The sequence below is a fragment of the Zalophus californianus genome, chromosome 12, assembly GCF_009762305.2.
Source record: "Zalophus californianus isolate mZalCal1 chromosome 12, mZalCal1.pri.v2, whole genome shotgun sequence".
NCBI lineage: Eukaryota > Metazoa > Chordata > Mammalia > Carnivora > Otariidae > Zalophus > Zalophus californianus.
Genome location: NC_045606.1, coordinates 73,308,275 through 73,334,183, shown reverse-complemented (window position 1 = coordinate 73,334,183; position 25,909 = coordinate 73,308,275). Strand labels below are relative to the sequence as shown.

Below are 25,909 nucleotides of genomic sequence, written 5' to 3'. Positions count from 1 at the left end.
TGAATGCAAAGTAGCTCAACTTCCATAGATTTCATGAATTTCTCAAGCTGTATTGCCTCTGGGAGCCATTTTGTCCATTGAGACAAATAAAGGGCATTGTTTATTCATGTAACAAGTATTTATTTGAAATTTAGTCTGTGTCAAGCACTGTGGTAGAGGTCGGGAAAATCGCAGTAAATTAGTCAGACAAAATCCCTGACCTCATGGAGCTTATAGTCTACCTGGGAAGAAAGCCAACAGGGTGATAAGTGCTATGATTGAGGAGGTTCAGGTTATTATACAACCACATCTGTAATTTAAAAGGATGGATTTACTCGGTTGATGACTCTATTCACATGTTGGGTGGCTGAAGTACTGATGAGGTAGCTTTTATGGGCATTGATTTTTCCCAGAATTATGATTCTTAGTGTGGATGAAGACAGGGTACCTAAGACTTTGGTAGAAAGAAGGAAGGACTAGAGGCTGGTAGATGATAGAAACCAGGAGAGATAGCAAAATGGCATAAGCCTCAAAGGAGCAGGAATTTTCCTGAGGACAATGACTCCACCTCCCAACTCACTTGAGAGGGTGTAGAGAAAACATCATTCTCTTGCAGGCAAGGAGGTAGAAGGAATGTTTAGTGAGGAGGCTGGTGAAGTTTGCTAACCAATGAAAGGAGTTCCAGGGGCACCCGTGGAAGGTGTGGGAGGGAGAAGAACAGTGGAAATTTGGGTCAATGGTGAGGAAATAAAGAGTATTTGGGGGATAAGTATCCTGGGGCAGACAAATTGTAAGGGGGTCATGTATCTTGGAAGGTGACTAAGGTTTGCAGAAATATTAGACTCAGGTCCTTCTAAGTTACTGGGAGGGCAATTGAACTGCATTTCTGAGGGGCATCTGTTCTCATTTGGGAGACCCCCCCCCCCCACCTTTTTAGAGGTCAACCAAGGTCTGGCTGGATTGTGTAGGCACAGAGACTAGTTGGTGGCCTCATCCATCTGGCCTCTTGCGACAAGGCACTTGGAGGCAGTGAGAGTCCTCCAGGATGGTGTTCAGGGTGCAGATATGAGCTCACCAAATCATGTCTAAATCTTGCTGATGTAGTAAAGTTCAATCTGAAAAGACCACCATTGCTTATGCTTTCTTTACTTGTGCCTGTCTTCAAATAGGTTTAGAAGAATCTTACAAAATCATTTTAATAAATTTTCCCCAAATTATGATCTAATAAATAATTAAGAGTGTAGGGGAGAGTCAATAAAGCAAGGGTTGGGAAGGAGGAAGAGAAAGATAAAAGCTGTGAAGGGAAAGAGAAAATACTGGAAAAATCAGGATAAAGCTAAGATAGTTGTAAGCAAATTGCAGGCTACCTGTATTAGTCATTCTCTGTGAAAAAGTACTTTATGTGATATTCAAGTTGGTACAAAGCTCTGGAGGAAATGGACAGCATCAGGGCAGATCTGTTTATTCCCAAAGCTTCCATACTCCTCCCTACACACTCCTCCCTACACAAAGTGCACTGCCTTTCAGATTCATGTGCCACATGTTTCAACATCTTTAGAATGTTCCCAGAAGTGCTGTTGGCTAAAGTAGAATCTCTTAAGATTGGTTCATTCTCTGTGCCTTGAGTTGGTTTTGTTTCATGTTTCCATCCTATCTTCCCTAGGCTTTTGCAAAGGGGAAAAAATACATCCCATGATACTCTATTAGTCTTGCTAATATTAAGCATCTTGAGATGGATGAAACCCTCCCCCTCTCAATTATTCCTCCTCCTCCCCTGACCAAGCCCTGGCCTCGCTGGGCAGTGGTCTGCAACCTTTTATCCAGAAGCCTTGGGTGTGACAGGCTACAGAGAAATGACTTGAGATCCTGGACAATTGCTTAAGGACTGTCAACATTTAGGGCGCCTGGGTGGCTCAGTCGGTTAAGCTGGCTGCCTTTGGCTTAGGTCATGATCCCAGGGTCCTAGGATTGAGTCCCGCATCGGGCTCCTTGCTCAGTGGATAGCCTGCTTCTCCCTCTGCCTGCCACCCCCCCTGCTTGTGTTCTCTCTCTCTCTCTCTCTCTCTCTCTGACGAATAAATAAATAAAATCTTAAAAAAAAAAAAAAAGACTGTCAGCACTTACTTACTGGTCAGCACATACTCACCTACTGGTCATAGTATTAATAATAGCATAATAATAACAATAGTGATGATAATTTTCTCCATGATTCATGTGCCAGCCACTGTTTTAAGCATTTTAATTACAGTATAAGCTCCATGAGGACAGAGATTTTTGGCTGTTTTGTTCATTGCTGTATCTCAAGAGCCTAGCATGGCACTTGATCCACAGAAGGCAAACAAATATTTTTTGAGTGATGTTATTTATTAAATTATCACCACAATTATCTGAGGTAGGTACTATTATTGTATCCAGTTTACAGATGAGAAAACTGAGTAACAGAGTAGCTAAATAATTTGTGAAGGTTACATAGCCAGAAAGTGGCAGAACCAAGTTTTGAACCAAGCAGAATTGTTGCTTTATAAAAATGTGAAATCAATTTACCTAATAATCACAAAAGAACGTTGGTCTCTATGCACAATGAAATGCACTTGGATAACCCCACTTTGAGACAGCTAAGTATTGAACGAATTATATAAGCCCCTACCATAATTTTGCTACATGCTGAGTTAATAGCTTTAGTTGTTTTTTTTTTTTAAAAACCTACATTTTCTGCACTAACATTTTATAAATTGTGAGCTATTTTCCAACCCTTAAGAATATACCTCATTTTGTTAATCCAGATGGCATTTCTTGAGATTGCCAAAATACACAAACAACATAAAAATATTAACATTTCATTTTTAAGGGAAAAATATCTCCCCCTTCTGAAAATTCAATAATCCAAATTCTAGAAGCCTAAAAATGCAAATCATATGCAATTTCATTACTGGTCATCAGAAAGACATACATACCCCTTTTAATGTATCATATTCTAAAACACACACCTGACTTCCAAAAATGTGGAGAATGAGAGGTTTACATGCTTTTCCATATTTAGAAGGTTCCAAGGACTGTATTACAGCAGATGCTATAAGTAGTATTTGAAAGATGAAGTAGTTAAGTGGCCCTTTTTTTATAACTGAAATTAAAGATGAGTTTAGTTCTTAGAAAGATGAAAGAATACCTGACAACTCAATTCTGACATCTCATGGAACAATGTATCTTTCAGGGCACTCCTGTCTTCAGATTTATTTGTAGCAACTGAAAGGAATTAGTAAAATGATTTAACAAACATGGAAACATTCAAGAACAATCTTTGCTCTTAGCTCTGGGATACGGAGATGAGAGGTACACTGCCTGTCCCTGAAATAACTCATAATCTAGACAGGGTAGCAGAAAAGAAAACAAATGAAAATCCAGATCATAATAAACCACAATGCAGGTGCTATGACTGTGGAATGCACGGGGTATGTGAAGCACTGTGAAGGAGTGGCTGATGTAGTGGGGAGCAGGCCTACAAGTTTCTTGGTGGAGTTGGCACCTGAACTGAGTTTTGATAGACAATCTAGATGTTTCTAAGATGGACTAGTTAGTAAAAAGTATGAGGCAAGAGGGAGGAAAGTCCCAGGAAAATGCCAGTACTTAGGTATGCCTGCAGCAAAGCCTGTAAAGGACATGAGCCTGGAGAAGTCATCAAGAGTCACAAAACAAAAACAAAAACAAAAAAAACAAAAAACAAACAAACAAACAAAAAAAGAGTCACATTGAGGAGAACCATGCCCAAATGCAGGGAGACTGAATTTTTGTTCTAGAAATAATTGAGAAATAATGATGATAAGCAGGGAAGGGCAAGTTAAATTTGCACTGTGGAAGGATGGTTTATTGAATGTCTGGTGAGATAATATTTTGAGAGATTAGCTGATGTTTTATTTTCTCCTTGTATTGCCCCCTTTCTCTACTGTTTACTTGCCTTGACTTGCCAAATTCAGACTGTTAGCCTTACGCTCATTGCCTTAGAATTGTAGCAAGAAATAAAGTACCAAAAGTCTGAGAAATTGTGTGAAACCTAAACTTTTTTATTGGAAGTTTTAAAAGATTTGTGGAAAAAGTAAAAGGAGTTTGAGAGGATACAACATATATTTAAGATGTCTTGGCCAGAAACATAAAGGGCTGAAGATTTTTTTCTAGACTAAAAAGATTCTGACCCTCTGTGAGATATTAACTTCTGTCTTGTTCGTAATGTATTCCTCTCTCCTTTTCCATTTCTAGAAGGTGGCCTGGATTTTGTGTTTCTTGGCCTGGAGGAGTTTTGAGTTTTAGTGTCTAAAAGCAGAGTTTCCAGAAGATATAAATCTTATTGGGAGAAACCTTCCTCTGTTAAAAGGAGGAAGAGGAGAGGCAAGAAGTCTTTTAACCTGGAAAGGGTGAAGGACTTCAGGGCCCTTGCGACCTGCGCTTCATTCCCTTGTGGTGTCCCAGGAAGCGGACAGACTTTAGGAAGGGAATAGGATGGGGTACCCTCAGAAGGCTGAATTCATGGTAACGGCTCTACCAGCTTCAGCAGAGTCCTATCCTTTGGGAGAATTAGCTCTGCCACCTATCATCAAGAGATCATATTTTAATCTCCGTAAGACTCTTGGGATCCTATACAATCCTGGAGGGATAGAGTGGAGGATTAGAAGAAACTCAATAAAAACTAAGAATAAGATTTTCTGCTCAAAGTTAGATTTAATTAGTTTTAGGAAAAATAATTGGACATCCACACTTGAGTTGGTGGATCGAAATTCACACTCAGTGCACTTTATAGAATGATTTCTCTGGTGTTGGGGAAGAAGTACTGGAAAACATCAAAACTGGAAGAAAGCAATGGCTTAGGAGACTTATACTTAAAACCAAACTAACAAGGATCTAAACTTAGGCAGGGACTGCAGTTGGCCGGTTAGCTCAGTTGGTTAGAGCGTGGTGCTAATAAACTTAGGCAGGGACTTCATGACTGGAGAGAAGTTGATAGATCTGAAAGATGCTCAGGAAATGGAAGTGAGAAGGGGAGGAGTATCAATCAGGTTCCAGTCTGGAGACAGAAACCACACAGTGATTTGAACAGGGAAAGTTTCATATAAAGAATTTTGTTTTTTAGATTTTATTTATTTGACAGAGAGAGAGCGTGCACAAGCAGGGGAACCTGTAGAGAGAGAGGGGGAGAAGCAGGCTCCCCACTGAGCAGGGACCCCTCTGCCAAAGGAAAAATGTTTACAGGGTCCAGCTTCAATATCACAAGCAGGGCAATGGAGGGTGGATTTGGAGCTCTGAGAGAATACACTGATGGCTCGCATGAGGTTGGGGAGCACTCTAAGATAACTTTTAGCTTAAGTGATGGAGTTTATGTTGATGTTTTTTCAATAAGGAAGGAATAGGAGATGGGGGGGCAGAAATTGATGGTCAAATTTAATGAGTCAAAAATATTGTGTGTAGAATGAAAAGGTGACATGACTAATAATTGAACCATGAGAATACCAGTACTTTAAGTTTAAGTGAGGGAAGACCCTGATGAAAGAAGCTGGGAAGAAGAAATGTTATAGGAGGTAAAATTGTTCTGGAAGCCAACAGATAAGAGAGATTTAAAGAAAGAAAGGAGGGATGAATAATGCCAAATGCTGCAAAGAGGCCAAGTAAAAATAAGAACTGAAAGGTGTCAATAGGATTTAGGAGCTAGGAGATCTTGTACGGTTCTTTATCGTATACAGGGTAAGTATTAAAAGTGGGTAATAGGGATTTGGACCATGCAGGTTGAAGAAGTCGTGGTGCTAGAATGTTGTAAGGTGGGGGGTGTATACGATGCTATGACTGTTTTCAGGGATTTACTTTAGAAAAGGAGGAGGGGCGTGTATAAATAATCCCAGTAGAAGATGCACTGCAGTGAATGTTGTATGAAACAACAAACGAAGTGTAACTGGAAGACAAGGGAGGGAGAGCCTGTCTCATGCTGAGAGCATCAGAGCAGGCTTAATTTGAAGGAAGATGCACTTAAGTTGGGCTTTTTTGCAGAATAGGCAGAGTTTCAGGAGGCAGAGATTAGAATAAGCAAAGACACTAAAGTGGAAAGATGCAAGACGGGGGGAAGACCATGAAGTTTGACCTTTGTGTGATATGTTTAATGGTAAATATTGAGGATACTACAAGAAATGGAGTAACAAAAAGAGGAATTTTTATATAGCTGTTGACCATTTAATGAGTACTCGGTAGGCAATGGAAAGCCAATGAAAGTAAGTCAGGACCTGACCAGCGCTGTGCTTAGTAGGATTACTAGGGACAAATGCATGGAGGACTGTTTGGATGAATGATAAACTAGAAAGAAATATATCAAATCAGAGGCTACTGAGGTTGGTAAGGGACTAGCCCAGCTCAGGAGCTTTACTTAGGAAGGAGTGAGGAGATGGCTCTGCAGGGAACTAAAGGAGTTTATGAAAGAAGTGACAAGAAGTAGTGTTGAGATGTTGGAATCTAATTGAGGGGAAGTAGAAAGGATACTAGAGCTTATAGAGATTGTTTTGGGGAATGGTGACACCATTAGTGGAAATGGAGAAGAAAAATATGGGTAGTTTGGGTTGAGAGGAGCTTTAGTTCTGGACAAATTGAATAATCTTAGGAGATTAAAAAATTTTGATTCACATCTTTCTAGTCTTTAACATACTAACTACAACCTACTGGGTGTTTAATATAGGTTTTAAGGTCAAGTTTCTTTGTCTCCAGGTCCAGGCTCTTAAATATTACATAAGACTCTACTTGTGCATATGTCTCTTCCTCTTAATTAACTACCCTGTAATTCCTGGTGACCATGAGCCACATCTTGCACTGCTCAATGGCTCTCGGATTGCTAAGAACAAGATTTGTTCAATGCAAGTATTCAATTACTAAATGAATGAATGTTGCAGTCCACTTAATGGTCCCCAAGGGGCTTGAAGAAGTTCAAACTCCCGTATTTACCAAATAAATATGTGCTTGGACTTAAGAAAACACAGCTGGTTAACTCAGTTGACTTGAGCATGATACTAATGAAGCCAAGGTCATAGGTTTAGTCCCCTTGTGGGCCAGTTCACTTTGCACTATTTTCATGCTCTCAATCTTAAACAGACTTTATAGCAAATGCAAATACATACACGTGGTCCCAAGGGAACCAACAAAAGAAAGGAGAAAGAATGAATCCGTGCAAATCTATCACCACTGCTGGAAAAACACCTTGAGTAATATTACTTACTTATGGCTGGACACTGCTGTCATTTATGTTACATATGAAGAATGCCTCATAATTATTATGTGCCATGCTTAAATTTGTTATACCGAAGTCCCACTTAGGACATGCATCTTAAGTGTGAGAGGATTTACTAATTTAAACTACACATTACTAAAATTATTTGACGAAGATTTTATAGCAAAAAAACCCCACCCTTGTTCACTTAAAAATTAATTTGATTTATCCATAAGAACATCTTTACTAATTTAAGTGATATATTCTTCAATATATACCCCTAGTCATTGTGATATAAGAAATTTGCTTTTGGAAAAAAAGAGAAAAAGAAGAAAGAAATGTAGGGAATGATATAATGTGTGGAAAGATTATGGTGGCTGTTAGGACAGATATCCTAGGTTTGAATGCTGAATATACAACTTACTATCAATGTAATCTGGGACAATATACTTGGTCTCTCAGAGTCTCAGTTTTTTACCTGTTAGATAATCCTGTGGACCTTACAGGCTTGTTCTGAGCATTTAGTAAAATGATATATGTAAATCACCTTGCATATAGGTGGTTTAAAAAAGGTATTGTTCCCTTCACTTCTTATTTCTCAAAATTCTGAATTTATTTCTCTGAATTGTAAGTGATGTGAATACTTAGAGAAAATTTTGTAAAGAAAATGGTAGCATTAAAAATCTGTGTTATATTTGCATCAATAATACCTTTTAAAGGTCGATTACTTTTTTAAAGAAATTTTTAATTTAATTGGTTCATGTTCTCTGTATGGGTAATACTTGTTTTAGAAATAAGGAAGTAGAACTTCCTGAAGTGATTTTGCCTTTTTGGCAAAGGTGAATTTAATTTTTTCTGATGTAGTATAAATGGAATTGTGATTAAAACGGTAGATCCTTTGAGGAACAGTAAGTCTTCTCAAAAGGGACTGTGGAATACAGAGGTTTTCACACCATTATCTGTTGGAAGAATCATCACTGTGAGTCCCCTCACAGTGGTACAGAATTTATTTATTCCCTGTCTGTAAAGAACTGACTGCAGAATCAGGCATTAGATGTTTGCTGGGGTAACCCATCCTCTTAGGAGCACCAATATCATTCTCCCCAACACACAGAGAAATTTGGCATCTTTGCAAAATTAGATTAGTCACAAACTCCAAAAGAAAATATGTTGATTAATGTAAGACCTTGTGTTTCCTAAATAAGGTATTTGGAAACATCCATAGAAAGGAAGGAATTGGCCCACATCTACCTTTGGGTATAGTGTCTCTAGGTTTCTAATATGCTTCCATTCTTTAGGATAGAACACCCATTGTATTGAGCCCCTGGGCTCTAAGTGGTATCTATTAATCTCTGTTACTTGTATTCTCATTTTTCTGACTGATGTTGCTCTTGTCTAAGGAAATTTAGCAGAGGAAAGAATAAAAATGTAGTCTGTTGGGGGAGGGATGGGGACAAATATATGAAATGGAAGAATCAGGGAAAAAAATCAAAATGGAAGCATTAAGATGAAGAATTTATGGAGTACAATTTGTCATGAGTTGTATTGACCAATAAAGAAAATGAAAAGTTTGTGGATTAATATTTTAAACTCATACCCTGAATTAGAATCCAGCAAATCAATGCCAGGAACCAGCAAATGTACTTAGCAATTAGCAGGGAGCAAAAAAAAAAAAAAAAAAAAAAAAAAATGTGAGCTAGTTAATCAGCTTTGGAACTTACGGTGGTTCAATTTTACATTCTGATTAAACAGTTTCAATCTAGTTGTCATTTACTTTTAAAGTGCTGGTACAAGGAAGTTGCTGTAAATAGCAGTACTAATTGCATAGACTTGAGCCAAGCACACATACTGCATGCTGTGTATACTTGTCTTGTGTTGTGCAGCTCTGCCAACAAACCTGTTCCTGCTGCTCCTACCCTTTCCTTTCCTGGGCACAGCACGCCCATTTACTAAGTTTTCAGGTGTGTACACAGGTGTGGATGTGTGAGTGTGGATGTGTATATGTCTCTGTATGGTATGTGTGGGGATGGTCTTCTAAATGAATAATAGCATGAACATTCAAAACAATTCCTTTTCATTTATTCCTAGGTCTTGAAATCCTATTTCCGCAAATGCGAAAACCTACCATGCTAGCCTAATGAGCTGTTTATATCCTGTTCTCACTTTCCTTCTTTTATGGATGATTTTTGTTTCTCTTTAGTTTCATTATTTTCCCTAAAAGTATAAAAGGATTAGCCAATGCATTGCTCTGCATTCCCCCCTCACTCAGGCCACTGCTTGTCATTGAATCACTGAGCTATAACCGAGAGAACCCTTTATGTGAACTTGATGCAATTGCTGATAATTGGGGACTGGTATGTCAGGGCTCAGGTTGGGGTAAGACCAAAACTTGTGCTGAAAATGAAACCTAACTGCATATATACTTCCAGGAAATTCTTGGAATGTAAATTCAGTAAGTTATGAAAAGAATTGTAAAGAAATAATAGTTTATACATGATATAACGATTGACAAGAGATGATGTAGCATTCTTTTCTTTTTTTCAAATTGAGTTTACTAAAAGTATTTTCATAATGTGGATGAATTGCAGCCCATCAAGGATGAACAAGCACATGGGTGAATTAACACCAAACCTTGCGACTATTGACAAGGAAGGTGTCCCTACCCCCATTCCCCCATTAGGGGAAAGGTTAAACTTACAGAGCGAATGCATTAATTACTGTTCACTTCAAAAGTACTTTATTTTATTATGGTGTGCAGTATTCATCACCTAGACAACCAGGTCCTTGGGAAGGCCATGCCAATAAAAGAAAGTCAAGATAAAGTACAGACGTCATTATTGAGAGTACAGCATTTAAATCAAATTAAAGAAACACTACTGAGGTTGCCAACATTTTGACTTGTCTGTTGTGTAGGTCTCAGACACCAGGGAACATGACATCACAGAGATTTCTTTTTAATATACACATGCATCCTCTTTAAATGAAATGTCCGTGCATTAGGTCCAGAATTGAATTCTCCCCAATTATTATTAAGCTAAAATATTTGACACTACCTTCAATATTTAAATATATATATTTTCCCTTAGTCTATCCTGAGATCGTAGAGGAGACCCCTAACAGTCCTGTCTGGGTGCAAAGGAAACACTGGGTTCACAAAGACACTTTCTTGCTATTCTACTCCCTGGGTGCCCTTAGTGAGTGGCTTGTATACCTGCAACCTCAGCTGGGGAGAGGAAGATAGCCTTTTCCAGTTCATTTGTTACTAACTGGCAGCCAAGGATTCACAGCTTTGCTATGAAGCCTGGGCAATGTGATAGGTCTAAGCCACATGTTTAGGCAAATGAAATATGGCCTTATCCAATTTTTTAAAAAGATTTTGTTTATTTGAGAGAGAGTGCACGTGCACACTAGTGGGGGGAAGGGCAGAGGGAGAGGGAGAAGCAGATTCTCGACTGAGCAGGGAGCCTAATGTGATGTGGGGCTCAACCCCAGGATCCCCGAGACCATGACCTGAGCAAAAGGTAGACTCTTAACCGACTGAGCCACACAGGCGCCTCTATGATTTTCTTATTTAATTGGGACTCTTAGATAATACTTTTTCATATACTTGTCACCACTCTAAACAAAGATAATCTGAGGGAATCACAAGTACAGTGAGAAGGAAAACCAGGGTTGAAAGTTTAATTCTCACCCAAACCTTAAAATAGTTTGAACATGAACTCAATTACTGGACACAGAAGGAGTAATGGCATCTGTCCCATCAGATGCATTATTATTTATCAGGGGTCTTCTGGCTTATGCTTTCAGTTGCTTTTGAGATACTAATTATTTTAAAAAATATGAAGCTGCAAAGAAGGGCAGGCTTTTCTTTCTTTTTAACAGGTATTTAGGGGAAAGTGTTTTGTGACTCTGAAATCAGTAATTTGAGAATAAAAATTATTTTCCCCCTAGCCATTCACATTTGTGATCAGTGTGTGCAATTTTATCAAGAATATCATGATTTAACATGAAGGGTTTCTACACAGAAAACATTCAGGAGAGCATCTCAGTCTCTTCCTTTTGTAGAACTGATTTCATGTTGATATTCTTAAATGTGCAAGCCTAGGCTGTGTATAACTGAATGAATTAATAACCTATACTTTGAAAAACTCAAAGCACTTAATTTTACTTCTCTTTTCTCTTTCTTTCAAAGCTTATAAATATTTTTTTCCTAAATTACCTACTACACCTAACATCTTCATGCAGAAGCAGTTCTTCAATTGCTAGCCCCTAGCTTTTTATCTTCGATATTGTCTTTTAGTTGCTACAGTGTACTTACATATAGAAAATGGTTCAAGTCTTTTCTCCTTGCTTGGGTCCTACTGCCTTGGTAGCATTTGACACAGTGGCCATTTACCCTCTGCTCATTTAACTATGACATTCTCTGTCTTGTGACCATACCATTCTTGGCTCTGTACTTACTCTTCCTTTATAAAAGCATTTTGGTTATCTGCAGTGCTTACTTTCTTGTAGCAGAAGTCCAGAGCAGAGTTGGGCAGTGGGGTGGAAGGCATGCAATGGCCATGGAGCCTTACCAAATCCTTACAGTGGTGGAGTGACCATTGCCCAGAGCCCTGTGGGATTAGAAATCTGATACTAGCTTCCAAAATTGACTTAGCCAACCTTATCTCCATAGAAAATTTCACCAGAAGTTGATGCTTATAAACTTGATTAAATTAAGCTACAGTGAGATATGGAAGGGTTGAGGGGCTGGATACCCCTGTCTTCTGGTCAGTGCATTCTCTTTTTAAGCAAAGTGTAAGGAAGACAAGTTACCATCAGCAGGGTTGCACAGTGAGCCTAGGGGAGGAAAATGAGGAGTAGATTATGTAATTGATCTTCACAATGGGGATATTCTTGGTCTGGATTTGGAAAGGATGAGGTCATGGATCAGTGTTCCTTCTCCCTGTGGGTAATACTTGGGGTTGGAATGAGCACTTCTCTTTCATCTCTGCTTCATTAGCTAATTTTCATCATACCATGTCCCACTTTATGTTCTCCTCACAACTTGTACCTCACCCTTGTCGTTCTTTATGAATGGTCTTTCTTTAGAGTATAGTCATATCTTAACAGTTATGGGAATCCCTTTATCCACTGAGTTATTAAAAGCAGATTGTATAAAGGATCATTGATTCAATTTATATAACTCTCATTTGCAATCTTAATTCTATGATTTCCAAAGGAAATAATGATTGTCATAGGTGCCTCCTTCCCTTCTTTCTTTTTTCAGTCCCTCATGGGATGTTATTGTGTGGTCAAAGGAGCATAGATTTTGGGGCGCCTGGGTGGCTCAGTTGGTTAAGCGACTGCCTTTGGCTCAGGTCATGATCCTGGAGTCCCGGAATCGAGTCCCACATCGGGCTCCCTGCTCAGTGGGGAGTCTGCTTCTCCCTCTGACCCTCTTCCCTCTCGTGCTCTCTATCTCTCATTCTCTCTTTCTCAAATAAATAAATAAAATCTTTTAAAAAAAGCATAGATTTTGCAGTATGAAATTTCAGAGACAGATGTGCTCTCTGCTAGATGGGAGATTTAGCTTCTGGTCAGCTATAAGATCTTGGGTATATTATTTATACCAATTGAGCTTCAGGGTTTTTTTTGATTAGTAAAAATGGATTATAATATCTATCTTTTAATGACTTTAGCAACATGGCTAATTTCCAAATTCTCATCTCTAGCTCACAGAATCCTCCGGAGGTCCAGAACCCTGTTACCAACTGCTTACTAAGACTCTCTATTTGGATATCTCACTAGCAATTTAAACTCAAAAATGTTCTGATGGTGAATATTATCTCCCTTCAACCCACTGCTACTTCTTTGTAAGAAGTGGTTTTAGATGTTGAGTGGGACTTAGTTCAAAACTGTGATTAAGGCCCAAAGCTGGAAATAGAAGATTCTAAATAGTCTGCATTCTAAATGCAGAGTATACTGTTGTAGGAGTCAGGCACTTTCCCTCAGTGCTTGATGAATGGATTTTTCAGAGTCTGCTGTGTACCTAAGACTTTCTGACTCCTCAGTATTTTACCTGCCTCCATCTCTCTTCAACCTCTTTCTCCATCCTTCCCCTAGCAGCGATAGGAAATTGTAAAATTTGGCCTGGAGCTATCAAGTAAGGATACTCTGTCCTTTCTCCCTACACTAAGACCAGAGGAGAAGAATGGGCAATGGGGGGTGTGGGGTAAAGGATGTGTGTGAGCCTCCATGCCCCAACCTCCACCCCGAGCTGCAGGTCTAACATGGCATGGTGGGAAAGGAGTGTTCAAAAAACAGCTATAAATCCATGTGATATTGAGGTTTCTAAGTTACTAGGACTTAATTTAGAGAGGTAGAATAAAAAGTGTAGGAAAAAACTCTGATACCAAGTGCTAGAATATGAAGCAACAATATCTCCAGTATCTTAACTAGAGGGGGGTAAGTTGACAAACTACTTAGGAATTATCTTATGATGTTGAAGATATGAATACCCTATGACCCAGTAATTCTTCCCAGGTATGTCTCCAAGATAAACTCATGAATATGTGCACCAGGACACAGATACAAAAATATTTGTAGTGGGGTGCCTGGGTGACTCATTTGGTTAAGCGTGTGACTCTTTTTTTCTTTTTTTTTTTTAAGATTTTATTCATTTATTTGACACGAGAGAGAGAGAGAGAGAGAGAGAGAACACAAGCAGGGGGAGCAGCAGAGAGAGAGGGAGAAGCAGGCTCCTCGCCGAGTGGGGAGCCGGACACGGGGCTCGATTCCAGGACCCTGGGATCACGACCTGAGCCGAAGGCAGGCACTTAACCAACTGAACCACACAGGTGCCCCAAGCCTCTGACTCTTGATCTCAGCTCAGGTCTTGATCTCAGAGTTGTGAGTTGAAGCCCTGTGTTGGGTGTGGAGCCTACTTAAAAAAAAATAGCACCACTGATTGTAGTAGCAGAAACAGACAAAAATCTTTGAATAACCAAAATGTTCATTGGCAAAAACAAAAAAAGTATTAAAAAAAGATAAATAAATGGCAGTTGTTCACACAATGGAATATTATACAGGAGTTAAAATAAATTATAGCTCTATCCAAAAATGGGGATGAATAATATAATGTTCAGTGGAAAAAAAAAATCAAACTAGCCAGCCCTCCAAGATTATAGAGCTTTATCACTTTGTTGTAACCCAGCATTTATAGCAAATTATTTTTAAAACGTCAGGGGAATGAGGGGCACCTGGGTGGCTCAGTCAGTTAAGTGTCTGCCTTCAGCTCAGGTCATGATCCTGGGGTCCTGGCGTTGAGCCCCACATCAGGCTCCCTGCTCAGTGGGTAGTCTGTTTCTTCCTCTCCCTCTGCCTCTCCCCCTGCTCATGCTCTCTCTCAAATAAATAAATAAAATCTTAAATAAAACTCTAAAAAATGATAAACATAATTTGGTATAATAGTCATATTAGATAAGAAGAGACGAGATAGAATAGGGAAGTGAACATAGTTAGATGTGAGTTTTTGTCATTGTTCTAATTCTCCAGTTGGGTGAGTGACTTGTGGGTATTGATTATATAATTAATAAGTACTTAATATAAATAAAAAGAGGACCATGAATGATGGTAGTATGTAATGAGAAAAGTATTATGCTTCACCCAGTGTTGTAGTCCTAAAGTCCATTAAAAAAATAAATAGAAAAGTTATGAAGCCAGGTGGGGAAAAGGTGAGTGATAGAGCATAGCTGAAGGCAATTACTGGAAAAAATTAAGTTGTCTTATGTTTACTCTCCAACAAGTTGAGACTTCTCAATAAAGCATTTTCAAATGCACGAAACCACCCTTCTCCCAAATGCCTGTATTTGAATCTGAGTCATCTTTATTACCATTATCTAGTCTAGTGTTTTTTCAAGCATAGTTCACAACCCAACAGATTACGGAATCAGTTTAGTAGTTTACTCTCAGCTTTTAAATAAAAAAAGAAAGAGAATAAACAATAGAAAATATTAATGTGCATTACACATAGTAAGGGCATATTTTTGTGAAACTTCTGTTTCAGGTATTTATGCGTATGTGTCTATGTTGAATTACAAAGTAATCAGAGGGTGCATAAAAAAAAGTAGTTGGTAGCCAAATTCTATAGGTCCATTTGTAACAAACCTATTCCCTCTTTTTATTCTCACTGCCCCCACCTTTGGGCAGGTTCTCCATGACCTCCCTTGGGTATAATGGCCTTCTAATTGGAATCTTTATTCCAGGCTATCCTCTCTTCAATCTGCCACAAACTCTGGAAGGATCTAGCTAAAACGGAGTTCTGTTCATCACATTCCTGCTCAAAATCCTTCAGCGACTTCCCTTCCATTATTTGCTGAAGTCAATAGAACTCTCCTCCCATTAAAAACTCTCTGAAACATAGTCCAAACACATTTTTGTAGACTTATACACTGATACTGTCTCCTGAAACCTCTCCAAATACACTCCAAATACATTTCACATTATTCTTGCAGCATCTCTACTTTTTATGGTAATAATTTACATACATGTTTTGTTCTACCATTGGGTTTTAAGCTTCTCGACATCAGTGCTTAAAATAGTGCTTTGCCTATAGTAGTTATACAATAAATATTTGATCATGTGAGGAATAGAACTTGCAGTATTGTCTTGGATTTCTTTTTATTGATTAATTGATTGATTTTTAATATAAGAATGTCCACAGCATCTTTATTTATAATAGCTGAAAGCAACCCAAGATACCCATCAGTAGGAGAATGCATAAACAGACTGTGGTTTTTTCGTACAATTAAATGCTTCTTAATAGCAAAACAGAACAAGTGATATGCCCAACAACATGAATGAATCTCAAAAACATGCTGAAAAAAAAAACAAGCCATATACAAAAGAGTACATACTCTATGGTTCCATATTTATGAATTTCTTGAACAAGCAAAACGAATTTTTGGGAGGAAAATAAATCTTATCAGTGGTTGCTTCTGGTGGGATGAGACAAAGATTGACTGGGAAGGAACATAGGGGAACTCTAGGTAACGTAGATGTTCTGTTGATAAATTTTGGGTCACATGGTTGGATGCATTTTTCGAAACTCATTGAATGGAAGACAAACCTGTAGAGACAGTAAAAAGATCAGTGGTTTCCATGGGTTGGGAAGGGGAAAGAGATTAAGAGGTAGAGCAGAGAAGATTTTAAGGCAGTGATAATACCATGTATGATACTGTAATGATGGATGCATGTTATTAAACATTTGTCTGGACCCACAGAATGCACAACACCAAGACTGAACCATAATGTAACCGTTGAATTTGGGTGATTATGATGTGTTAATGTAAATTCATCAATTGTAACAAATACACCATTCTGGTGAGGGAGGTTGGTAATGGGGGAGGCTATGCATGTGTGAGGCCAGGGGGTATATGGGAAATCTCTTACCTTTCTCTCCATTTTGCTGTGACCTAAAACTGCTCTAAAAAATGAAGTCTTAAGATGCAACAATAGCAACAAAAACAACAAAACAAAACCTTATGGAATGGTACACTTAAGATTTGGGCATTTCATTGTATGAAATTTTCCCTAAAAAAGAGTTTTGAACAAATATTAAATTCTAATTAATGATATGCATGCTGAAGCACTTGGGAAGAAGGGTATTAATGTCTGCAACTTATGTGATGGATGAGTAGAGAGCTACATGGATGGATAGGTAACATATGAAGTAAGTATAATAAAAAGTTAATGGCAGAATCTAGATCGTACAGTGTTTACTATAAAACTTTTCAAGTTTTCTGTACTTTAAAATTTTTTATAATGAAATGTTGGGTGGGAGGAAGACAGGTAGAAAAGTTTAGAATGCCTTGTGGTTTATAGTTCCTTGTTGGTAGTGGATTTCTCTCTCTCTCTCTATGATATGTCTACTTTTATGGTGCCAGGAAAGACGGGTGGATGGGACGTAAGGCAAGTCTTTTCAGAGAGGAGAAGGGGTAGCTCCTGGAGAGGCTGGCAAGAGTGTTGGAGATTGTTTCAGTCAGGGTTCAATCCTCAGAGAAACCAGTTGGAGATACCTATTCTTGTTTATTACAAGGAATTGACCTAATGCAATTGTGGGGTCTGGCTGAGCAAGTCCCAAATCAGTAGGGCAGACCATCAGGAAGAGCAGGCTGGAAGTTATCAGGCAGGAGCTGTTGCCGACGTCCATGGACAGAATTTTTTCTTCTTCAGTCTCAGAGTTCTTAATGGTCTAAAATTTGAGTTAAATTTAATTATTGAGAGCAGTGGGAAATCTTTAAATGAATTTACCCAGTGATAAATCCCCAAATTTGCTCTTTATACAATTATACTAAGTGGCTTAAATGAGAATGTCATCTGACTTTCCTAATTATTGATAATTTATAGTGCATGTAGTAAAAGTTACTAAAAATGAGAAAAGCCCTAAAAAGTTTTACGGTGGATGTTGTATTTACATGGGTAAAATAAACTATAGAACTTAGACAAAATTACAGAAAAACGCAAGTACTAGAATATTTAAGGTGGAATAGCATTTGTATTGATGAATGTGTTTTTTTTTTAACTTAACCTGATTGACTATTTATTTGAAAGGCACTTTTGTTCATTTTGCCTAGGTAGGAAAATATCTAAGATTTTCCACTGTAAAATTATTATAAATAATTTAACATTTTTTAAAAAAAATTTATTTATTTATTTGGCAGAGACATACAGAGAGAGAGCAAGTAGGCAGAGAGGCAGGCAGAGGGAGAGGGAGAAGCAGGCTCCCCGCCGAGCAGGGAGCCCGATGCGGGGCTCAATCCCAGGACCCTGGGATCATGACCCAAGCCAAAGGCAGCTGCTTAACCGACTGAGCCACCCAGGCGCCCCAACATTTTTTTTTTCTTAACAAAGAGTAACAGAGGAATAGTGAAATAATATAAAATAAAGACAGAGAATCTGGAGACCCATGTTAATCCATGGTTTGGAATTTTCCCGGCAAGTAACCAAGTTATCATATAAAGACTGGGTTGGAAATTTGGGCTAGATCTTCTCTTTCACTCCTTACCAAACTCAGTGGTTGAAATTGAAAGCAGTTAAATGCCCAAAATGCAGCCAGAGAAAGAAGATTCTAGAAAAACAGGATCCATAAAAAAATCTATGATTTGGATTATCAATTTCTAAATCATCAAGAATTGGGTTCATTTAAATCCTATCAATCAGGAGCTTTAAAAGAATTAACTATGTAGTCTCCTAGCTTTTCTAAATCATTTTCAGTTCTGTTAAGTAAGATTTTACAGTTCATGTGATAGCATTTCAAAGGTTTTTAATTTTAATTTATATGAAAATTTTTTGAATGGTTTCTGGGTACTAGGTTTTTCAATTAGTTAAGAAATTATTTAGCTACATAATCTTCCTTTTGTCTTTTGAAGAAAAATAAACATTATTGAAAGGACTTTGGCAGGTATTTTTATAGAGACATTAAATTTTTTTTCCAATTCTGTATTATAGGCCAGCTAGAAGTCAAGCTATTTCAGCTAATGAAATTTGCTTTGATCAGAGGGGGCCAATCATCCTTCAAAGCATTGTTGTGTTTTGAAATGCAAGCAAGTACCTAATAAATTAAGGGTGCTGCAGCAGCAACAGATCAAAATAGAGGTTGATGTTTCATTAGCTCACATTAATACCTGACAAAAAGAATGACTACAGATCAGTGTGGGGGAAGGCAGATTTTCTCCTACTCCTTTTTCCCTGCCCCCTCCCACCTTTCTTCTGTCTCTGTCTTCTTTTCTCCATTCCTTCATCTATTTCCCACTTTTTGCCAAAGTGTTTTAGATTACAGAAGTAGTGACTTTAGGCCAAGTATTCCTTATCTTTCACTAGATATTTAGAATGCTAAATATTGCAGTGGGCACTTTAAAAAGAAATATTATAATAAATTTTTATGGTTACATGAAATCTTTTATAACCCACCTACCCCCAATATATATGTGTTTTCTCCTGAAGAAAGAGTCTTTAAGTAAACTTTTCAAAAGATACAGATTCCTCATGGAAAATTTCAGATATGGCTTTTATAATAAATCTATCTTCCCATTCAAAGTAGGGTCAGATGACCTTGGTGATTGGGGAAATTTCTATATTATGTAATAAGTAAGAATTTTCCGTGTTTCTTTTTTCTAATTGCTAGAAATACAGGTTACTTCACAATTCAGAGTAAATTATACCACTCCATTTTAGAATTATCCATCTCTGCCCCTGAGCTTGATTTAGCCAATTAATTAGCCATTGGGGGTATTCTTTTTTTCCCCCAACAACAACCAATTCTCCAATTCCCTAATGCCAGCTGGGTGTCCTGGAATTCAATTCAGTTTTTATATTATGTGAAGTTAATGCAGACCCCAAAACTTAAGGGCTCAGTCCCACAAGACTGCCCTTACTTCAGACACCAGCTGCAGATGAGGTCACCAGATAACCCACATTTCTGCCTGGTCAACTGCATAGTCAGAGGTTCTCACAATTCCCCCTCAGGTTCAGTAGTTTGCTAGAACTACTCATAGAACTCAGGAAAATGCTGTACTTACAAATACAGTTTTATTTCAAAGCTACAACTCAGGAGCAGTCAAATGGAAGAGATGCCTAGGGCAAGGTATATGGAGCTCCCACACCCTCTTTGGGTGGTGCCACCCTTTCAGCACCTTGATGTGTACAACACTCAGGAAGCTCCCCAAAGCTCATTGTTCAAGAGTTTTTAAATGAAGTTTCATTTTGTAAACATGATTGATTAAACCATTGGCCATGTAGTTGTACTCAATCCCCAGACCCCAGTCCCTTCCCCAGAGGTTGAGTGGTGAGGCTGAGAGTTTCAACCCTCTAATCCTGGTTTGGACTTCCTCTAAGGGCCTCATGAGTCACCCTATTACCAACTCAGGTATGGTAGAAAGGGACTGGGCTATGAATAACAAAAGACACTCCTATCACTCAGGAAATTCCAGGGGTTTGGGGAGCTTTGCCGGGGAAACCAGGGGCAAACTCAAAATTATATGGTGTGGTGTTTTTGTTTGTTTGTTTGTTTAATGCCACAGATACACATCCTGCTTGTCCTGGTGCTGTTTTTGGTCTTAGATTTTTTTTAAGGCCTGTTCCCTTAGCTGGCACCACTTGAGATCAGGTCCATGATTTATAAGAGGTAAGGTTAAACTGGCCCGAGATCTAAGGCCACAGAGGGGAGGGCAGTTGATACATGTACCTGTCTCATAGGATTGCCCTAATTATTAATGAGTTATACATGTGAATTGCTGAGAATAGTACCTGGTAGGTAGTGAAGGCTGTTGAACTGTTGGCTATTATTTTTTGTTATTAGCATCATCATTGTCCTTACTTCGCACATGAGAACACTGAAGCTCAGAAGTTAAGTGATTTATGACAGGCCCCTGTGGCCCTTCTGTACCTGAAGCCCAGGTATAAACTCTACTTCCTAGGTAAGAATTGGAAGTGGCTCTTTTAAGAGCTGAATTTCATTTGAGGGCCTCATTTTGGCCATATTTAAACAGCCACAGAAACTTACGCTGTATAGCATTTACTAGGCACCACATGCAGAGAGCTGTTCATAATGGGGTTTTATGGCTCCTCTTGGTGTGTGTGAGCCATCGAAGTAGCGTAATCACCATGTTTGGAGCTCTGTAGCGGAACAAGAATTTTCCTGCATTGCCTATTAGATTCTCATCGTAGAAACCAGTAACTTGGACTGTGGTGGAAATGAGTCTGTGATGATAGTAATTTAATGGGAAAGTTACACTGGAATCCAAGTTCCCTTTCAGCTGCCTTAAATTTTACCTTTATTGTCTCATTGCCTTTTGCATCTGAGCTTGGTAGTTATGGTCTCTGTAGTGAATTCAAAAAAGAGAGTTTAAAACAATAGGGGCTGAATTTTTCTTTTTTGTGTCTACATAAGACCATCATGCCATTATTACTTAGGCTCTGTTCTAGCAGTTTTCACCAACATGATCTTTCTGGCCATATTATTAATAATTTATTAATTAAAATTTGAATTGTGTGCTGATAGCAGATAGCAATTTGCACATAAGAATTTGAAGTTTGTACGCTTTGTTTCTTATTTTGTTGCTACTTCCCCTTATTAACTTCCAAAGCTTCAAAATATAGGAATTCAGGTTAAGAGAGACACTCATCTGCAACCTCTGATCTTGTGATTTTAAACTTACTTTCAAGCTCATGGGAAGTACTGAAAAATGGGAGCTGCCTTAGAAACATTTTTGCCTGACTAGAAATGCTTTAAAGCTGCTTAAGAGGAAATGAAAAAGAGGTCTTCCTTATTAATGGGCTAAATGTCACATCTTAGCTGTGTTTAGCCCATAAACTTTTACCTGTTGCCTCAGTCCTTTGCCTAATTTCTTTAATGTACAGCAATACAGGAGCTGGAGTGATGCACCCAGTCTCCTGGCTGCCTTGATTCTGGCTCCTGACCTGTACAGATATGAATCGCTTCGAACGCCCCGCCCACCATCCCTACTCTTTCCCCTCTCTTTTTCCTTTCCCTGTCAGTCTGGGATATGTGGGCAGACATTTCAGTTTCACCTCAAATATTGACAAATGATAGTTTCGATTAGACAAAAAAGGCTATAGATCAACCACACAGACTAGCATCATAAAAACACAACTTACTGAAAATAAGGACAGTTGTAGCCTTTTTCTCAGATTACCTTCAACTGACTCTGTCTGTGGAAAAATCAGTAATGTTTTGTCTTTATTGGACTTCCGTTTGTAAATAATTGTCAAAAAATTATCTTGTGGGGCTACTTGGGTGGCTCAGTCTGTTAAGCGTCAGCCTTCGGCTCAGGTCATGATCCTCGGGTCCTAGATCGAGCCCTGGGTCAGGCTCCCTGTTCAGTGGGGAGTCTGTTTCTTCCTCTTCCTCTCCCTCCATCCCTCCCCCCTGCTCCATGATTTCTCTCTCTCAAATAAATAAAATCTTAAAAAAAATTATCTGGCATGCATGAAATAATGTGCTTAAATGTTTACTACTCATTGGGAGAAAGATGCTCTATAAATCAAATTAGTCACTACTACTACAGGTAACAAAATTCTCAAACTGAAAGTTGGTCTTTCACTGAGGCATTGTACTTCCAACGTCTCAAGAGACTGTTACTGAGCAGTCGTCACAGGCAGGGCCCAGAAGGATTACTGTGGGTGGTGGGACAGAGTGTGAAGCATGATTTCTGCTCTGAAGGACCTAGTTGGGGAGATAAGGAAAGCTTTAATTATAACACATAAATCAAACCAGAATTAATGTGAGGATGCCAAAAATGTCCTCAGTAGGCATGTGATTTACTGGAGGCAGGAAGAGACTGGGACAAGTTACAGGGAAGAAAAGGCAAAAGATATTAGGCAAAAGATATTGGAGATACCACAGGTTTCAAAAACTACAGCTTTCCTGTGTCTGCTAGTGTGCATGGTTGCAGGCTCCTCTGTCCATTATGAGCAAAAGGAAGTTTGTTGGACTGCTGTATAAGTTGAAATGGGTAGATTTTGTAAAATTTAATATGTGTTTTTATGATGCTAGTCTGTGTGATTGATCTAGGAGAAGTTGATGCTGCAGCTTGAGTCTAAAGGCAGTTTGCTGGCAGAATTCCCTCTTAGGGGGAGGTCAATCTTTTTTCTTAAGGCCTTCCGCTGACTGGACGAGGCACATCCATATTATGGAGGGTAATCAGCTTTACTCCATCTACTAATTTAAATATTAATGTCCTCTTAAAATACCTTAATAAAAACATCTAAAATAATGTTTGGCCCAATATTTGGTTACCATAGCCCTACCAAGTTGACCTATAAATTAACCATTATACATGGGCAAGATCCTCTTTGTAGATAGGCCAGGTTAGCCTGTCACCATTGAGAGCTGTGAAGAATCTGCCAGTAAAGAATCAAAATCCTGTTTGGTCACATCTCAGTCATACACCCATCTCCCACTATAGCAGGGTGAGAAAAGGGAGGTTCTTATTCTTTGGTTTCCATAATGGGAGGGTGGTTAGTACCCTTATCAAGAGGTTTCACTTAAAGGGAGACCAAGTTGCTCAAGGAAAGGGAGGTATAATATTTTGGACAATTGAAGAACAAACTTCTACTTCTTTGTTTTGTAAGCCCATGTTTCAAAAGTTCTTTGTGTCAAACCTGTTTTTTCCTTGAATCCTCAGAGACCATAGATCTTGTTATTTATTTACTTGTTTATCATTTAACTCTCCCCCTCCACAGAATGTAAGTTTAATGAGGGGAGGGGTCTTGTTTCTTTTTTCCACCATTGCTATTTCCAGTACCTAGAACCACGCCTGACACATAAGTTGATGTTCAGTATATATTTTTTCAATAAATAAATACATGAATAAATGTTTGACTATGGGCAGTAGATAGTTTATGCTATAGACTAAATGTATACCCCCCAAATTCATATGATGAAACCCAATCCCCAGTGTGAAGCTATTTGGAATTGGGGCCTTTGGGGAATCTAATTAGATCATTAGAGTGGAACTCTCAGGAGTGCGATTAGTGCCCTTATAAAAGAGACCCAGACTCCCTTGCTTCTTCCATCGTGAGAGGACACGATGAAAAGATGGCCGTCTATGAACTGGGAAGTGGGCTCTCACCAGATACCAAATCTGTTGGGGCCTTGATCTTGGACTTCCCAGCCTCCAGAACTGTGAGAAATAATTTCTGTTGTTATAAGCTACCCAGTCTATGGTATTGCTGTACCACCCCAAATGAACTAAGATAGTCTATAAATAAATGTATAGTGGATCTTCAAACAGCACGGGTTTGAACTGTGCCAGTACACTTATACCTGTTTTTTTTATATAAATACAGTACATTACTCTAAATGAGTTTACCTTATGACTCTCTTAATAACATTTCCCTTTTTCTAGGGAATCTATTGTAAAAATATAGTATATAATATATATACATACAAAATATATGTGAATCGACTATTTTTTTTTTTTTAAGTAATCTATGCCCCCAGTGTTGGGCTCGAACTCATGGCCCTGAGATCAAGAGTTGCACACTCCCCCAACCAAGCCCGCCAGGCGCCCCTAAGCACTGTATGTACTGCTCATCTGGCATTTGGTATTCCAATAGCTGTGTTTATTTTTCCATGTCCCGACAGTTTATATAGAATGTGCTGAAACTGCACAGACGTGTCCTAAAGGTGTTGTTTCTCTGTGGAACACAGAACCTGTTTATGTGGAAGAAGATCACACACCTGCGTGTTTGCCCGGAACTAGTCATAGTCTGCTGTGCAGAGCGACTTTATCAGGTTCTCGTGGGCGGCTTCGATGCCCAGTGTGCCCAGCAGGGTTTGGAAGCTGAGAGGTGCGGTCTCCAGGACTCAGTTCCGGTCCAGCTCCAGGGCTTGCTGTGGCGCTTTGGGTAGAAGATCCTGCTTCGGCAAAACCTTCCCTTCTTCTGCCGTCTGCACCATCCAAATGATGACCAGCTCCATCCCAGGCTGGCAGGCGCTCCGGACCGCCATGCAGCTGGAGGCGGCCCCCTCCGGGAGGTGCACAGCTGCTGGGTACTTCTCCTTGAAGTGTTCAAATGTGCACTTTTGATATTCACACCACTCCACAAAAAAGTGTAGGCCTCGAAAAAACATCAACAGATCTCTTCTTTCTTCTGCTCTAGACACAAATTCACTTAATTCTGAGTATTCAGTGGGCTCCATTATTATGTTGAGGTCAGTAATAACAAGATAAACTCTCCTTACTCTGGATTTCCAGAATCTGAAATTCAAGTTGAAATGTAATCATGTGGCAATTTCCTGATAATCTGTGTCTCTGTAGAACTTTCATTATACTCTTTTCTTTCTTCTCAGTGTTTGTAAGGTCCTCTGTTTTCATGGAGTAATTTCTTATACTGATGCCAGTAAGTGTGTTTAGAAAAAGAAGTTCTGATTCTAAATGTCCAAGATGACTTCTCAGATCTTTTGAAGAGGCCCATCCTTCAGAATCTGATTGATACATTTCTCAAAGTGATTTTTGCGCTCACCAACTGTCTCCCCCTGCCGCCCGCGGTTCCTCGCACGCCCGCCGCAGGGCAGCGATCTCAGCCTCCAAGGCGCGGACCTCTGCCCACTGGGCATCCATGGCGCCGCGCTAACGAGCAGCGGCCTCTCGACTATTCTTGTTATCGATAAGGTTTCCAGTCAACAGTAGGCTATTAGTAAGTTTTTTGGGAATCAAAAAATATACACAGATTTTTGGCTGCACGGAGTGTTGGTGTCCCTAACCCTGTATTGTTCAAGGGTTAACTGTATATGGTTACAAGTCTGTAAATACATGTATAGGTTTATATGTTCTGTTTAACTTTAACTGCTTGCTACTATGATAGAAAAATGATGAAAATAGGGCTATTAAAAATTTTATCCTTGTTTTAGTTCCACACAACCAAGAGATTTACTGGAAGTTTATTTTGTTTATTTTATTGTTTCATGGCCATAAATACACACACACACACACCACAACACATATATGGTATATGACACACCGTACATGTTAAAGAAATATGAAAACCTCATATTTATGAGTCTTTGTCTTATACTTCATAGATTTCTCTAATATTTTCCACAATTTAGACAATTTCTCATTTCTTGTGCGCTATTATCTACATAATAGGGACTAGGGGACTATTTATTAAAAGTTCTGAACATAACCTAGACCT

General features: G+C 38.9%; 1 pseudogene; it reads right to left on the bottom strand.

Annotated features, from left to right (window-relative positions):
* Positions 1-24,470: 24,470 nt before the first annotated feature.
* Positions 24,471-25,335, bottom strand: LOC113912035 (annotated as a pseudogene).
* Positions 25,336-25,909: the final 574 nt, after the last annotated feature.